The sequence below is a fragment of the Vulpes vulpes genome, chromosome 14 (genome assembly GCF_048418805.1).
Source record: "Vulpes vulpes isolate BD-2025 chromosome 14, VulVul3, whole genome shotgun sequence".
NCBI classification, from domain to species: Eukaryota; Metazoa; Chordata; class Mammalia; order Carnivora; family Canidae; genus Vulpes; species Vulpes vulpes.
In genome coordinates, this window is record NC_132793.1 from 77,465,244 (window position 1) to 77,474,351 (window position 9,108).

Genomic DNA, 9,108 nt, shown 5'->3' on the forward strand with positions numbered 1-9,108 from the left:
ATTTTTTTTAGGGGCACTTGGGTGGCTCGGTTATGCCTCTGGTTTGGCTCAGGTCATGATCCTGGTGTCCTGGGACTGAGCCCACGTAGGGGCTCCCTGCTTCTCCCTCTCCCCCTGCTGTTCCCCCTGCTTGTGTGCTAGTTCCTCTCACTGTCAAATAAATAAATAAAATCTTTTTTTAAAAAATCTTCTGTTAAAAAAAAAAGATTTTTTTAAAGGGAATAGAAAATACCAGAAAAGATAGGAAAATATGTAAAAAGAAAGGCAGATCTAGAAAAGGACCAAACAGTTCTTTTAATACATGAAACTTAGAGTCACTGAAAGTCAAAACTAAAGGTCTTGATTTTATTTTTTTTTTAAGATTTTATTTATTTATTCATGAGACACAGAGAGAGAGAGAGAGAGAGAGGCAGAGGGAAAAGCAGGCTCCCTGCTTGGAGAGAGGGATCCTGATGTGGGTCTCAATCCTGGGACTCCAGGATCACACCCCAGGCCAAAGGCAGATGCTAAACTGCTGGGCCACACAGGGATCCCCAAAATTAAAGATATGTAATACCTGAATAGAAAATAAGGAAACTGAAACTAAAGAAATGATTCAGAATGCTGCAGACAGAAAAATGGGGAAAAAAATGAATGAGAGTTTTAAGAATCACTAAAAAGACAATAATAAATGACAGAAAGGATATCCAATAAGAGTTATAGGAGGGGTGAGGGGTGCCTGGATGGCTCAGTCAGTTAGGCAGCTCTGGTCATGACCTCAGGGTCCTGAGATCGAGTCCTGGGTTAGGCTCCATGCTGGGTGTAGAGCCTGCCTTAGATTCTCTCTCTCTCTCCTTCTGTCCCTTCCACCCCAGTTTGCTCTCTTGCGCTCTCTCTCTCTCTCAAAAAAAAAAAAAAAAAAAAAAAGGAGTTATAGAACAGGTGAATAGAAAATGGGAAAGAGGTAATACTTTGTGAATCATGATCAGTTTTTTCAGAACTGACAAAAGAAAGGGTTTCTTGAACTGACAAGTACGCTCCATCAGTATCTATTGCATAACAAACCAGCCCCAAACTGAGTGGATTAAAACAACAATTGTTTAAATCATACTTCTGTGGAATTAAAACAAGCCTTTATTTATATCATAGTCTTGAGGGAGAACAACTTGGACTTGGCTCAGGTAAGTGGGCAGCTGTGGTCAGTGGCCAGTGGCCCCACTCACTTCAGCTAACTGAGAAATCAAGGGGAAGAGCAAGAGGCTCAGCCCACAGGGTTCCCTGCAGAGCGTGCTCTGTTTTACTTGGCAATCGTCAGGCCAGAGACAAGTTAGCAGTGATCCTAGGCCTCTGTGCTCTGACTTAATGTTTTGCAGCTGGGTTTTCAAATGTGCTGTTGTATACGTGTTCTGGCCCTTTACACAGATTGTGACAGATGTTGACTTACTGGGAACAATTTGGTTTTAAGAGGCAAGTTGGGATAGTTTTCATTAATAAACTCGCATTTCTTTGCCTCTCTCTGTTGCAAGCTTGAGGTTGCTAATTGCTAGTTTTACCTCTGACCACCTCACCTTCCAGATTTAGTTCCAAGTAATTAAATAAAAAACAAATCTCTTAAGTCAGTGTTAGAATTTGCTCTGGTAGGACTGCAGTACTCAGACCTTTTTTTTTTTCTTTGATTATGGTTAATGATTAAAAGAATCAGCAGGAATTATATTTACATAGTCCTGTAGATTGATGGATGTGAAAAATAGGAAAGATGGGTCTGGACTATGGGAACTGAAAGGAGGTAGAAAACAGGAAGCACAGATCAATGAAAAGGAGATAGCAACAAGATTTTCCTATTTGGGGTTTCCTAAACTATAAATCCCTATTCCTTTCAGCCAAGAAGTGCAAGCTAGAAAGTAATTGTCTTTTCTAAATAAGCTCCACATTCAAGGTTTTGATAAACTCCTAGGAAATAAGGAAATCATGTTAAAGATTGCAACAGATTTTAGAGTGAGAGTGGCCTGTTTACGTCTGCTCTGGAAACACTTTGTTCTGGAAAGGGCTCTGGGCAGGAAATCCTCACATAATTGTTCTACTCAAAATATATAATCTATTGAGGAAAAAAACTGACTGGCAAGAGAGAAAGGTATCACCTGTCCTTGCCAATCACTACTGTAATCCATTTAGGATTCAGACAGGGCCAAGAGATGAAGGTTTAGGGAATGGTGGGGACAAGAAATCATTAAGTTCCTTCAGGGTGAGAGGGGCTAATGAGATGGCATCCAGGCTCCAAATTTCCCATCATGGTACCTGTTTCAAATATTCAGACTGAACTGCCCCTGAACCTGTCATATTAGATGTTCAGATCTACAGTCTTAAAAATCTGGTCACTATTAACACAGTAACTCTAAGGGGCTAGGGAAGTGGGAGGAGTCTTTCCTGATGGGGCAACCATGGTTACTTTTAAAGACTGTGGGGTGTCTGTGCCTTTGCTTTTATTAATCTGTAGGTTTGGTGCCCCCCTATCCCGCCCGCTTGGCCTTTCCAAGACTTTGAAGTCTCCTTTTAGCTTTTTTCTTTTAAAGATTGTATTTATTTACTTGAGAGTGGGAGAGAATGGGTGGGAGATGGGCAGAGGCAGAGGGCCAAGCAGTCCCCTGCTGAGAAGGGAGTCCCCCTCCCCCCAGGTCCTAGAGCCCTGAGATCATGACCTGAGCCCAAGGCAGTTGCTTAAATGATGGAGCCACCCAGGCTTCCTTCCTCTTAGCTTTACTGACGAGCAAGCTCTAGCCGGATGACCCCACATCCACCATATCCTATTTGACTCCTACAAAGGAAAAACGCCCAAATTAGGTAAGATCCGCAAAATGTGAGAACAAGGTAGAGCTCATAGCTAGAACAAGAGGGTGACTTTCTGAAATTTCAGTAAGGAGGCCTTTTCTGCAAGGTGCACAGAAGGTATTTGGCGACTGGATTTTGACCACTTGTGCTTCTTCCTTTGTGTTAAGACACTGAGAACCAGAAACCAGTCTTCCCGGGGCAGCGGCATCAAGGCAGGCCCGACATGGCCACTAGCACAGAAATTCAGATAAGCTGCTTCAACTTTGACTCTGCTTTGGCTGGTGTATCACTGCTAGTGTATCTCCTATCTGCTCCTTCTTCCACATACGACTGAGTCCACTCTCAACCCAATGACCAGTTACCATTCCATTTCTGACCAGGTCATTTGAAAAAGTGCTCATTCCCAGCTCATTTTCATGCTTTTAGCATTCGGTCCAGCTGCATCTATGACACCTCCACTGCTGGACTCCCAATCCTTCTGGGCTGGGCTCTCCTGGGATAATCTACACAAGCTAATTATGAACCAGTCATTTACTCTTCACATGAAAAAAGCCTGGGAAGATTTGCAGTTTTAAGATGGTAGAAAAAAGACATTTTATTCTCCTTTCCCCTCTCAGCAACAAGTAAGATGAAAACAGAAATGCACATGCAGCACTGATGAAACTAGTAGACAATTCTGTTCTCAAACTATATTATATGAAGGTAGGAAGCAACTAAAAGACTCCAGTCTTAGCAGAGAAGAGAAAGATAGAAGGCTTGTACCTGCAGAGAATGAAAGCACCAAGAAGCAAATAGATTTTATGCTGCACACCCCCTGAAAAGATCAAGTTTTGAGGTACTAGTTAGGGTGAGGTAACTGACGAAAATAGGGAGATTCGTTCCAAATCTACTTAATGAGCATTTAGTTCTCATCCTCAACCTAAAGAAAGGGATAAAACCCTTCCCTGCATATATGCTTTTTTGGGGAGAAATGAACCAGAAACTTTCTAGTATGGCGGCCTTAGATTCTGGAGTAAAAATACTGAATGATGCAAATGTCTCTTTCTTGTAGTCCTATGATATGCAGCTAAATACAACTAGCTCACACTTGCATCATTTTGTCTGGAGGTCTCTTGGCAGAAATCCAAATATTTTTAGGTACACATTTTAACTTCCAAGTTACCAAACATTTATAAAGCAGTTCATCCTTATATAACACAGATCATCATTTTCTTTTTTTAAGGATTTTTAAATTTATTTATTCATGAGAGACACAGAGAGAGAGGCAGAGACATAAGCAGAGGGAGAAGAAGGCTCCCCATGGGGAGCCCGATGTGGGGCTTGATCCCAGGACCTTGGTGATATGGGAGAGTTTGGTTATTGTCTCACAGAGTTGAAGAATGAATCTTGAGGACAACAAAGAGTGAGCAAAGTGATAGAAATTTATTAAGCAGAGATACAGAGAAAGCTCTCAAAAGTGGGAGGGATCCTGACAGGGTTGCCACTGAGGTCATTTATAGGAAACTGACCAGGGAACTTGGTAAATTTCTTGTCAATATCAGGAGGATATTTAGATGAAACATGGTGACTAGCAACAAACAAGATGTTCTGAGATCCCTGGATGGCTCAGCGGTTGAGGTCTGCCTTCAGCTCAGGGCGTGACCCTGGGGTCCCGGGATCGAGTCCCACATAAGGCTCCCTGCATGGAGCCTGCTTCTCCCTCTGCCTGTGTCTCTGCCTCTCTTTCTCTCTCTCTTAAATAAATAAATAAATAAATAAATAAATAAATAAATAAATAAATAAAATCTTAAAAAAAAAAAAGAACCAATTTCTGATACCAAAAGCTAATGCCACAAAATGTTACATAACAAATATCCAGAAACTCAGTGCCTTCAAAATAAATGTTATTTATTACCATTGATCTGTGATTTAGCTGGGGGTTGGTAAAGCTCAGCTGGACTAAGCTGGCCTGCTTTGCTGATTTAGGTTGAACATGACTAGGACCAATTGGCTTTATTCTTTGTATTACTCATCCTCCTCCAACCAGTGGGCTAGTTATCAACATGTTCTGCTGCTTCTGAGAGCATAGCATGAGAAAGCAAGCTCAACCACATAAATGCTTTTCAACCTCTGCTTACAATATAGCTGCAATATCCCATAAGCCAAAGTAAGTCATATGGCCAAGCCTAGAACCAAAGTTTAGGGACATATATCCCACCCACATAGCTGGGAGGGGGACAGAGAACAGTGAATATTTTTGAATAATCCAATCTACTACATATGGTACTGTGGAATTTTAGATCACCTCCAAAGAGGAAAAGTCATTGGGTCCAACGGATTGTAAATTAGAATGGCAAAACTTCTCAGAGCAATTCCAAAAGTTAGGAGACAATGGAATGCCTGCCAAATTCTGAATGAAATTATTTAAATCTAGAAGCCTATATCTATCTAAATTAGTCAATTATAAGGCTAGAAGAAAGAAATTTTGAGCCATTCAGAGTCTCAATTAATTATGTCCCATGTACATTTCTTCAGGAATCTATAGGAGAATAAGATCCACAAAAAAAAGAAGGACTAAAACCAAGAAAGAGCAAGAGGAGGAATACAAGAAATAGGAAAAATAGGAAATCTTTTTTTTTTAAGATTTATTTATTTATTTATTTATTCAGAGAGAGAGAGAGAGAGAGAGAGAGGCAGAGACACAGGCAGAGGGAGAAGCAGGCTCCATGCAGGGAGCCCAACGCGGGACTCCATCCTGAGTCTCCAGGATCACACCCCAGGCTGCAGGCGGCGCTAAACCGCTGCACCACCGGGGCTGCCTGGAAATAGGAAATCTAACATAGGAGAGAGATGAAGGAAATTTCCAGTGTGACAGCACATGGACGTTCCATACCATTGCATAGCGAGAAAGAGCACTCTGGATTTATAGAGATACTCTCTGGTTCTCTGCAGTGTGGACAATTTAATTGTGTGAAAAATCTATATAAAATGCTATTATGCAGAATGCGAAAACTCAAGTATATTTACAATGAGAAACTAAGCAAACAAAAAATGGTGCAATTATTAACTCTAGAAAAATACTCAAAAAATGTATATAAAAATATAATCATAATTCACTATGGTTCGGTTGTAAACAATGTTTCATATTAAGGTAATCATAAAAATTGTACTATTGGAAGAATAGGAAGAAGAAAGTGAAATCCTATCTACCATAACAGAAAGTCACTAGATAATATCCAACATGGATAAATGAGGAGTAAGTAATATAATACAAATTATTTAGCAATATGGAAGAAATCAATTGACTCCAGAGTGGAATTAGAAAACATGAAGTGTGGGACAAAGGATTGCTATTTTGTAAGTCTTTTTATCAATACTTGACTTGTAAAAATGTGTGCATATATTATTCTAATAAATACTTTAAAGGCCTAGGGAAAGGTAATAAAATAAGCCTGTATAATACTTGGTGAGGGGATCCCTGGGTGGCACAGCGGTTTGGCGCCTGCCTTTGGCCGGGGGCGCGATCCTGGAGACTCAGGATCGAATCCCACGTCGGGCTCCCGGTGCATGGAGCCTGCTTCTCCCTCTGCCTGTGTCTCTGCCTCTCTCTCTCTCTCTCTCTGTGTGACTATCATAAATTAAAAAAAAAAAAAAAAACTTGGTGAGAGCAAATTTCATCCATTTTGTCATTTATTGAATAATCATTTATGCTTGGCACTGGGCATCAAAATAATGATTAACAATGCACAGTGTTTAGTGATTATGAAACAGGTTTGTATATATTAGTCTTATGATTTGATTCTCACAAGTCTGTGAGGTTAACACAGAAACAAACTACCGTGATACTGATCAATCTTAAGCTTCAAGGCCGCTCAGTGAATGAGCTGCTTCCTAACTCTGGGAACGGTCACTAGTAATATGCTCACACATGACAAGTTTTGGTAAATTATACACACCCCCAAAATGGCCTTTTGTTAAGATGACTGTTACTTTCCAAATTCCAATGCATCATACTTCCCCTTATGTAGGCTTGGGCATTATTTCTAAATAAATACACATTTTGTATACATCTAATGTATATTCACAATTTTGTATCTTTGTTTAAAAAGGGCTCCTCCCCATATTATCAACTTCAGGCTTTATAAAACCTGAATTAATCCCTGGTATATTATACATGTATATTATACATCCCATATATACATCCATATATATATATATATATATCCATATATATACATCCCATTTTACAAATTAATGAATAAGGGTAAGTAGCTTTGCCCAGATTTCCACATCTGGATTTAAATTCACGTATTTGAGTGTCTGACTTCATTTTCTTTCCATTACTCCACAGTATATCTCTAGATGGTGAAAGAAAGGTTAAGAGGCATCAGCTACTTTCCTGGGAAAATCAGTACTGGAACATGGGTGGAAAGAGGGTAAACCTGAGTCATCAGGATTCATATGGTGGTGTTGGGTAACAGGTGGTGCAAAAGATACAAAAGGAAAGGTCACTGAAAACAAACCACAATGACATATAACCTATCTTCAGTGGGTTCTGCTGAGTGGTTGGAAAGAAATTGCACTAAAATACCTTCTATGAGACACCACATACTTGGAGTAGGAAGAGAAGGTCCCCTTTTTCCAGATGTTTCTCCTTTTATTTTATTTTTCTTTTCTTTTCTTTTTTTAAAATTTTTAAGTAGGCTCCATGTCCAGTGTGGAGCCAAATGTGGGGCTTGAACTCTTTTCCTGAGATCAGGAAATCAAAGACTAATGGATTGAAAGACAGTTCTGGGGATTTAGCCCAACTCCTCAATGAGGGGAGGCAGACCATGGTGAGAGGCAACACACATAGTGGTTAAGAGCATGGCTGAGGGGCACCTGGCTGGCTTAGTCAGTGGAACATGTGACTCTGGATCTCGGGTTTGTGGGTTCAAGCCCCAAATTGGGTGTAGAGATTACTTAAAATCTTTTTTAAAAATGAGCATGTTTATGAGACACAGGGGTGGCTCAGCAGTTGAGCATCTGCCTTCGGCTCAGGGCATGATCTGGGATCTGGAATCGAGTCGCACATCATGCTCCTTGCGAGGAGTCTGCTTCTCCCTCTGCCTGTGTCTGCCTCTCTCATAAGTAAATAAATAAATAAAATCTTTTTAAAAAATGAACATGTTTGAAGTTAGCTTCTGTCTAGAAGCTGTATGATTCTAAGCAAGTAATCTAATCTCTATGCCTCAATTTCTTCATTTATAGACTAGGGATAGCAAAATAAGTTCATATTCCCTTATGTACAATTCAGAATCCATAACCCTAAAATTACTTCAAACCTTATTTGGTGGATAGAGCTAATCTGAACTGATTTGGAAGCAAAATCTAACCCAATTCATATAAAGGTATTTATTCCATTGAATGTAAAACTTCACATGCCTCTAACAGACACATGAAAAGATGCTCAATATCATCCATCATCAGGGAAACACAAATCAAAACTATAATGAGCTATCACCCCACACCTATCAGAATAGCTAAAATCAATAACACAAGAAACAACAGGTGTTGGTCAGGATGTGGAGAAAGGGGAACCCTTTGGCCCTGCTGGTGGGAATGCAAACTGGTGCAGCTACTGTGGAAAACAGTATGGAGGTTCTTTAAAAAGGTAAAAATAAAACATCTTATGACCTAGCAATTGCACTACTGGGTACTTACCCAGAGGATAAGAAAAAATACTAATTCAAAGGGACACATACAGCCCAATGTTTATAGCAGCATTATCTACAATAGCCAAACTATGGGGAGAGCCTATGTGTCCATTGACTGATCAGTGGATAAAGATGAGGTGGTATATATACAAAATAGAATATTATTCAGCCACAAAAAAAGAAGGAAATCTTGCCATTTGCAATGACATGGATGGAGCTAGAGAGTATTATGCTAAGCAAAATAAGTCAATCAGAGGAAGACAAATACCATATGATTTCATTCATGTGGCATTTAAGAAATAAAAAAACAAGCAAAAGGTGGGAGGAAAGAGGCAAACCCCAAAACAGACTCTTAACTCTAAAGAACAAACTGATGGTTACCAGAGGGGACGTGTAGGAGGAGATAGGGGAAATCGGTGATGGGGATGAAGGACTGTACTTGCTGTGATGAGCACTGGGTGTTACATGGAAGTCTATACTTAAAACTAATATCACACAGTATGTGAACTCTACTTGAATTTAGATTAAAAACTTCTATAAATTTGTATGTCTCACCAAAGAAATACTAATTAATTATGGAGTACAGTCCCCTGAAGGTGTTTTCTAATGCAAGACAGATGTGCCATGT